This window comes from Sceloporus occidentalis, unplaced genomic scaffold (assembly GCF_023333645.1).
Source record: "Sceloporus occidentalis isolate IW3139 unplaced genomic scaffold, rSceOcc1.0.p SCAF_118, whole genome shotgun sequence".
In the NCBI taxonomy this organism is placed as follows: Eukaryota; Metazoa; Chordata; class Lepidosauria; order Squamata; family Phrynosomatidae; genus Sceloporus; species Sceloporus occidentalis.
In genome coordinates this window covers 2,552,424-2,558,780 of record NW_028317098.1, presented here as the reverse complement: position 1 = coordinate 2,558,780, position 6,357 = coordinate 2,552,424, and positions in this window count along the sequence as shown.

The following is a 6,357-nucleotide window of genomic DNA, read 5'->3' as shown; positions in this document are numbered from 1 at the left end:
CATTTGAGTATGGCCATCTAAAACCTCAGTCTGACCATGAGATTAGTGTCCATCTAAAATGAGAAAATCAGACATCCCTAGTGTACTGTGAAAGCCAAAATAGGTCAAAAGGATATGTAAGTAGAAACTTTTGTGGCATAGATAAGAATTGTTATTACAGGTAGGTGCATTGAGGGACCATTTATATGTGAAGGTGAGAGATAAAAAAATTAAACTTCTATCTGTTTATTACCACATTACACAAAAATTGCTGGATGGATTTTTGCTGAATTTGGAGAATGTATTCACACAAAATTCACTTGGAGGGGTTCATTTGAATGACCTTCACAGGCTGAATTTTAAAACATTACCTTTTTGAAGTCTGGCCATAATTAAATAAATAAAATTAATGGTTTATCTGTTTGGTTCTTAGTGTCTTACAGCAGCATGTGTGAACAGCTGGATGGATTGTCATGAAATTGGGGGTGTTTTCAATGGTCTGGATTAGCATATACGCTACATGCCATTCATTAAATTTCCTTTGCGGGGGATGAAGGAGGTATGTTTTCATTCATATAGAGTAATGCGTTGAGTTGTATGATCAGAAGTGGTCTGCACTATCTCCAGGACAACTGAAACTGATGAGCAATGTGAGGAACATTTCAGCAACCCTAGAGATAGGAACTCATGATGCAGAGTGTTATGTAAAAAGCATTCCAGCTGTTATACTGATGTGGTCCAACATCCTCTCACAGCTAATGGTAGAACTGGCCCCCAAACTAGTTTTACCTAAACTATCCCTTGGCTAGCAATCAAATTTCCCAGAGCTGGATATATGGGGACTCTGGGCTGGGGTGCAACTCTCAAGCCAAAACCAATGGAAGAAGAACTCCCAAGGGTTATATAGTGCAGCAGCAAATAAATAAAGTCAAAGTGCACAAGTATGACCCATCACTACCCAAGAGCTATGAGAAACTGTGCAAGTAGGTTAAAAAAATCACACCCCCAGTCCATTCTGAACCTTCAAATCTTTTCCCAACTTCAAACTGCAAACTGAATTCAAAAAGTAACCACCAAGGTCTTTAACACAAATGAACCCTTTCACTGGAAAGCTGTCACTCTTTGGCCATAATGTTTACAAAGACACCCAAACCCATTTGCCTGGTTGCAGCGGTCCAACTGACTACAACTATATGTATCAACAATTTAATTATATGAGTTTGTCAACCACTGAGCTCTGAGAGATTCATTAACTGAAGAACTGTTTTTGAATTCACAATAAGGTCAGGGATGTTTCCTGCCGCATTTTTATCCAGAACCAGTGATTTCTGCAGAGGAACAAGTATAATTGTTTGGAGATTTGCTGAAAAGTAATTTATTTTTTGATGACAGAGAATGTATTACTCATACTTTCAACTAATCAAAAGCCATATGAAAAGCAAAAATGAAAAGTTTGTATGCTTGGTTTAAAATTTAAGTGGCAGTGGGAGGACTATCTTAAAAGAAAGTATCAAACAGTAAAAAAACACACACACGCATACAGCCACATACACATACAGCCGGAGGAAGAAGGAGAGCGAGAGAGAGAAAAATGTAAACAGGAAAATCTAATGAACAAATTGCAAACCAAGAAATAGCTGCAAATCACTTGAGACTTTTTTTTATATATACAACTTGTATATATTTTGGGTTGCTTTAAGAAATGCATTGTATGGATTAATGCTAGATTAAAGAACAGAGGCATAAAAATTTAATAGTGCAATAGAGAGCAGCACAAAAAGTATAATGTATGAATTCCTTTTCAGCCCTGCAACTTCAAGGAGACTAAAAAGCAATCCTTATCGCACTACGCTGCTATAGAGCTATATTCCACTCTAATGGCCATGGCAACATCCTGTGGAATTCTGGGGTTTGCAGTTTGGTAAGTCACAAGAGCTCTCTGGTTGAGAATTATAAAGCCCATCTCTAAATTGCAAATCCCAGGATTCCATAGGATGTTGCCATGGCAGTTAAAGTGTAATATAGCACTACAGCAATATAGTATTATGTATTTTTACCCAGTTACTCAGGTAACACATAATTTAATTGTGACAGAAGCCCTGGGAGGTTCAGGAAGCAACTGGAGAAGATGCAGCAACAGGAAGCTATGCCATTTTCCTTTGGCACTGGGCCCTTAGCCAGTGAAGGGCTGGGAGCATATGCACCAATTGAATCATTGTCAGTTCATCCCTATGTGCATGACAGAGACAATACGAGAAACCACTGTCCCACAGGGGGTTATTGAGATGCCATTTTTATTAGCACGATGATACGAATAATCTCACTCGTGCATTCCGGTTTTGTTGTTCACACTATGGAACTGCATCTCTGTGCATCTCTGCGAGTTCTATTGTTCACACGTGCCAGCACTGGAATAAAGATGACGTCGATGAAGCAAATTCAAGGCATGCAGAGTTTTATCCAAGTTTATTCTTGGTCTACTCACATTGAATATTCACACAGTGGATGATGAAAATCTTTTAGACAAACACAGAAAAATACTCAAGATTGATTATCCCGGGTAAAGGGGGACTTTGGTAGCCCCCCATCTGCACAACTTAGTTGGATACATTTGAAATGCATGCAAACAACAAAGATTCAACCCATATTCTACCTGGATTATTTTCACTGTTTGAATAAACCCCATATGAAATGTTATCTTCTTTATCTTACTAGGGACCATACTACTCCAACATTTCAATCCAATAACATATATGCTCTATGTAGGTATAGCAAGGGTGAAGAGTTCGATTGGTTACAGGGTTCAGTTCGGTGGGTTTGGGGCCAGATGATGTCAAGGGATGGGTAACCTCTCCTATGCACATTTTACCTTCCACTATGCAAAAAATGGCACAGAGAAAAGAATTCAACTAATGCAGGAGCAAAGCTGCACATCTGCTTGGGTCTACTTATAATCCCAGTGTGCAATTTCCAAAGTGGAATTCACACAAACATCTCCAGTCACTGATTGGAAATAACCATGGGGATTTGTTTGCATGTGCCAATTGAGATAGCAAGCAGCATGCAAAGAGACTCAATTGGTGCTTGAAGGAACTTTTCTTCCAGGTCCTAGCTAACATACACGTCTGCTTTGTGCAGTGTTCAGAATCCCAGTCCAGGCAGACTCTGTACTGTATTTTTACCCTGTATTGTAATGAATATTTGATGTTGTGAACCGCTTTGATCACCTTGGAAAGGCGGTATATAAATAAAGTTTTTAATTATTATTATTTATTATTATGGAGCATGAAGGAGAATTGCTACTATGGAGATTGGGAGACAGGGTAAGACCTCGGGACGGGGAGGCAGGACTGTTAGAGAAGTAGCAAATTTCCACAGGCTAGATTCAGATTAATTTGAGGTCCTTCATTCCTGACATAGATGACTGCAGCTTCAGAAATATATCAGTGTAAACACAATGCCTACTGGGAGTCCCATTGACTAGGCTTACTCAGCTAGGCATATGCAAAATTAAGTGTCCATAGCGTTGAAGCTGTAGCAGGAATAGATTCAAGATTAGTATATAAATCCAAAAAAGTAGAGTTCTGGGTCATGCAGATTACTTATTTTAATTTACTTATTATATTTGTATCATCCACGTCTTCATTGAAAGCGTTTGGAAGAACTCTGAGAAAGATCAAACTGAGAAACAATGACTTTGTCCAAGTGAACTTTGTGGCTAAGTAGGAAATCTGAATCTGACTTTTGGTTCTCACTCCATTATACACCCCTGCCCCCAACAAAACTGTATTGTTTTTCACCTAATTACTAGTATAAATGTCAGTTGTTCTCCAGAGTGCTGCTGTAGGCACTGAAAGAGAATATCATCACAATAAAGCAATTTCCCCCCCAGAGCAAAATGCAATTATGTGAGGAGGGCAAACAGCATCTTATAGAAAGCTCTGCATGTAACAAGTGTCAGAGCCACTGAATGACATACTGGTCACTTGGGAGCCTTTGACACTACATCATGGTAGTCCTATGATTCCACTAATTGCCCTGGTTGCATCCTAGGCAATCCTGGGGATTGCAGTTTGTTCAGAGGCCCCAGAGGAGCCCTCTGAGTGACACTTCTAAATGCTCCTCCTTAAACTGCCAATCCTAGGGTTGTATGGGATGTTGCCAGTGATGTCATTCAAAATCACTGACAACCATTTCTAATTTTTTGCCAAAATGTGTACATGTTAACCAAAAATTTTGGCTGTTTAATCCTTCCCTCAGCAGAACACATGGCTGTGGCAGAGTGGAGGCTGGGTGGGAATGCTTTTGGCTTGCTGCTACTGTTGACAGAGAAGGTGGCTGGGAATGAATCAAAGCATGTGCCAGTTGGAAGAGACAGTGTGGTGAAGTGGTTTGAGCACTGGACTGTGACCCTGGAGATCAGGGTTCAGTTCCTCACTCAGCCATGGAAACCCATTGGGTGACCTTGGTTGAATCACACACTCTCAGCCCCAGAAAACCCCATGATAGGGTTGCCTTAGAGTCATGATAAGTCAGAAATGACTTGAAGTCACACAACTACAACATGTGCCAGTTGGAGGGTGCGGGATTAGCAAAACCCTTTGTTTTCTGTCCCTGCAACAAGCAGTTTGACAAAGCAAATACATTTTAACAACAAGTTCAGGTGAACTGTTGAGAATGACACTGGATCTTACCATGGCAGTTAAAATGGAATAATAGAATCGTAGAATCATCAAGTTGGAAGAGACCTCAAGGGCCATCCAGTCCAACCCCCTCTGCCATGCAGGAACTCACAATCAAAGCACACCCACAGATGGCCATCCACCCTCTGTTTAAAGACCTCCAAGGAAGGAGATTCCACTACACTCTGGGGGAGAGTGTTCCACTGTTGAATAGTTCTTACTGTTACTATTATTTAGGTGGAATCTCCTTTCCTGTAATCATAGTGCTATAAACTGCATAGTGTGAAAGGTCCTGTGGACATGCAGCAAGGGCATCTACGTATTCTATGGAAGGGAACACCTTTCTGCCCATGGTGTGCATTCTCTTGCAACTAGCTTAGAGAGGCAATGCAAATGGCACATGCAGGGTCAAAGCAAACAACTAGCAGGGCCAAGTACCTATTCAGACAGGGCATTCAACAATTAACCCAATCTGAGAAAAGCTTCACACCCACCCAAATGTTTCCTGTCCTTTGTAGTAAATGTTCCTGTAGTGCTTTAGTCCAACAAACAGATATGCTCAGCTAACACAATTACCTCCTTTTCAACCACACTCCTCAAACCATTTAATTTCTGATGTTCAACAAATGCTGTTCACAAAGAACCAGAAGGGTGAGAGGACCGTCCTCCCACTTTCTTTCTACAACCAAGTATTTGCATTTTAATTGAATCTTTGTCTGTGAAGACCACCCTGTTTAGTTTATCAAAGGAGAAGTGGGTAAGCTAATTTCACAGTTCTTGGGAGGGAAAAGACCATTATCTACTAGAATAGTTATTAATTTCCTTTACAGTTGGAATTATTAAAAGAGCGGAGGAAGAAGACACCAGCACAGTTGATTCTCATTTGCTCACTGGTAAAAACTGTTCTTATCACAGCTATATGCCAATTTGCTCCAGCTGAGAAATCTGGACCAGTTTCTGGAAAGATGTCTTTTTAATAGAAAGAAAAGGCCAGTGTGAGTTTGGATGTATTATCTTCAACATTCACACCTAGCAAATTGAAAGAGTGCACTCCACATCTGTTCTTCAGAGCCATTAACATGCCATCCTCCATCCATGGAGGCAGGCGGAGAGTTCTCTAGTCCAAGCTTGCCATCATGTCATGTTGTATAAGAGTCAAGATTTCAAAAAAAGAATGAAAGCTAGATAAGATAATGTAGGGGGGAAAACATCTTCTCTATTCCTATTTAAATTTTAGCTGGAATCTTTATTTGCGAATAGCAGGGAACATTGGAAAGGAAATACTCTTTAGTAGAAAATTGTCTAGTAAAGATCTTTCTCTCTCCAGATATGATGAATACGTGACATACATTTTGACTGGTGGCTTCATTATTACATAAGTGTATGAAAAGTGTATCAAACTGCTAGTGGCTTCCATGTTAATAGTGTAGTGAACTCTGGGTTTTCAACCAGACTTTACATGGGGTATCCAAAGTTCTGGACCTATTTTGGCACAGCATCCCTTGAAATCGCATTGAAGCAGGAGCAATGCTTGAATGATGGTACTTCACATTACTTTTTTTGCTGCTTGTTTCACTGTCATCCTGTTAAACAGTTATAATATCATAAGTTAGATTTATGACACTGTAACTGTTTCCTATTCATATTTACAGTTGCAGTGTAAAAGCCCTTGAAATCCACCTTAAAATCCATGCAG